At 44.2% G+C, this 2,759-nt stretch overlaps 1 long non-coding RNA gene across 1 annotated transcript; it reads right to left on the bottom strand.

The window, feature by feature from the left end:
- Nucleotides 1-1,000: 1,000 nt before the first annotated feature.
- LOC133221192 (uncharacterized) lies at nucleotides 1,001-2,327 on the bottom strand. Its single transcript, XR_009727924.1, has 2 exons — nucleotides 2,131-2,327; nucleotides 1,001-1,565 (listed from the first exon to the last, which is right to left on the bottom strand). It is a non-coding gene; the product is annotated as an uncharacterized LOC133221192 (long non-coding RNA).
- Between the last annotated feature and the right edge of the window lie 432 nt (nucleotides 2,328-2,759).

Here is a 2,759-nt window from a genome sequence, read left to right on the forward strand (position 1 = left end):
CAGACAAGACCCAAAACTGACTCTGCTTAACTTTTGAAAACAGATTAAAAAGTTGTGGGCAAAATACACTCTGTATACGTGCCAACATGGTGATCCCCATCACAATCAGCAAACAAGTCTCAACAGCATTATGAGGCCATTCAAAAATCTCAAATGATGCTGTAAATGCTCTGGGGGTAGGACTGAGAGGGTAAAAGAATGTCTCCTTCACAGGTTGACCACCTGAGAAGGAGAAAAAAGATGTGCAATTGCTAAGCACTTCTATTATATACCTCCCAAAGTATAAAGGTGGTGACCATACTGGGAACATAAGCCAGATAAGTTTCATGATCAATAATTCTATTGTATTACAAGTCATTAACATAAAGTACAATGAGACAAAAACTTTAGTCCAAGCCCCACAGTTGAAAAACACTAATACAGCAAATACCAGATGGAAGTAAGGTACGATATCCTGAAACTGTGAGATCAAGAGGAACAACTTTGAGAGCCAATAAATCAGCATTGTGACGAGTGACTATTAATCTGGTCAGATCTGTTGTTATCTCAACCCCTTCGTGCCCCACATTGGGTGCCAAAAATAACTGTCGTGGTTTAACCCCAGCCAGACAACTTGTGCACTTACTCCCAGTGAGTGGTGCCAGGCTGGAAGCAGTCGAGGCCCACGTTAGTCCCCCCCGCCTTCCCCAGGGGCTGCCCCCCCTTCCCCGCTCCCAGAGGGATGGGGAGGAGAATTGAAAGAATGCAACTCCCACGGGCTGAGATAAGAACAGCCTAGCAACTAATGTACAATACAAATCACCACCGCTACCACCAACGACAACAATGATAAGAGAAAAGAGCAAGGGAAAGGAGTACAATACCACGCGCCGAACCACGTGTCCGACCCGGCAAATTCCCTGCTCAAGTAGGGTCACCTAAAGCAGGTCTTGATTGTAGATATATAAAACAAAAAAAAAAAAGGGGAATGCAAGGATTTTCTCCACACGAACAGCTGGCAAAAAGCACAATTTGTACTAACTTTTTTAAATTTGTCTAATTTTGATTCTCTTTCCACAATACAGCGATTGTGACATCTGACAGGTGATTGCTTGCCCAAACCACTGGTTCTGTATAAAGACCTACAGGATAACAAGTGGAAAGGACCAGTGCCATTGCTGAGATGGGGCTGAGGATATGGCTGTGTACAGTTATTGATAGGACCATACTGGCTGCCAGCAAAACATATAAAGCCCCAGAACTCAACAACATAATGAAACGACAATGACAGAAATCTTTGCAATATCTGTTCTATTATGTATGACCATGGGAAATGGACAAGTATACTGGGCACGTTTGTTAAATCCCCCATTATTCCATCCTGTTACATGGTGTGTAGGATTCTCTGATATGCCACATGTTATAAAGGTTCAAGTGACTTCGAACCAGAGTAATCTTACCAAAATAATGCTGCCTGGAGTAGTGGGTGGCTATGTTAATTACACAGGTCAAACAGTGATAGAGCGCACACACCAAATTATAAAAAACATGCTAGCAAAACAAAAAAGGGAAATGAGAGGGGACCCCTGTCCTGGGTTTAGCAGTAGCAGTCATTTTTCTCCTTCTTGGTAGCTGGTGCAGTGCTGTGTTTTGACTTTTGGCCTGGGAACAGAGCTGATAACAATGATGTTTTGGTTTGGCCAAGGACTTTGTGAGCCTCATGTTCTGCCAGGGAGAAGGGGAAGCCGGGAGGAAGCAGAGACAGGACACCTGACCCAAACTGACCAAAGAAGTATTCCATACCACAGCACGTCATGCCCAGGAGGTAACAGAGAGTTACCCGGGAAGGGCTGGGACTGCAGGGTTGGAGGAGGTATTGGTTTATGCTTGGTCGGGCTGGGGGGAGCAAGTTATCAGTCGGCTGGTGCTGAGGTGTTGTATTCTCTTCCCTTGTTATTTCCTTTATCATTGTTATCACTGGTGGTAGCAGTAGTGATTTGTGTTATACCTTAGTTACTAAACTGTTCTTATCTCAATGCGTGGGAGTTGCATTCTTTTCGATTCTCCTCTCCGTCCCTCTGGGAGTAGGGGGAGGGCAAGAAGGGGGGGAGTGAGTGAAAAAGCTGTCTGGCTGGGTTTAAACCATGACACCCCAAATGCACGAATCAATAAAGCATTGACTGCCTTAATTTTTTTAACATTATCCAGTTCTGATTTACACACAGGCATGAATGACCCCCAGTGATTAGGCATTTTTCTTCACTAACCCATGTAGGCCCAGATCTGATTCCAGGGAAGGAACCCATTATGGTAATGGTAAAGTCTTTGGAAAATCATAACTGGGAATGTCCTTTATGCTTGTATCTCCACAGAACGAAGACCACGATGGATCCCTGCACGATGTACCCGTCTGTTTATACAAGCGATGGCTGCCAATGAAGACTGATACCGATTCATTGCTGGTTTGAAGTTAACCCGTGGGAACTGTACAAAGTTAACTGGTCTCTTTTTGAAGAACCAGTCAACTGAGAGCATATCTGTGTGGGAGTGATGCGCGGATAGACTCCACAACTTGTTAAAAGTTGTAAAGTAGGTATGCTTTTTATTCAGCACTGAGACACACGGGGATAATTCCTCAAAGTCATGCTTGTCACAGTGTTGTTTCCCTCTACATTTATAAGATTGCACCATACGCCTATACATATTCATGTCCTAATCCCGCTTCCTATTACGATGAGTTAGAAGGTCCTTTGCACCTGTGCAGTGCCCCCTCTGGTCAT

Source organism: Neopsephotus bourkii, unplaced genomic scaffold (assembly GCF_033783945.1).
Source record: "Neopsephotus bourkii isolate Nb327-2 ecotype Australia unplaced genomic scaffold, CSIRO-AGI_Nbou_v1 NB_1517, whole genome shotgun sequence".
Lineage (NCBI taxonomy): Eukaryota > Metazoa > Chordata > Aves > Psittaciformes > Psittacidae > Neopsephotus > Neopsephotus bourkii.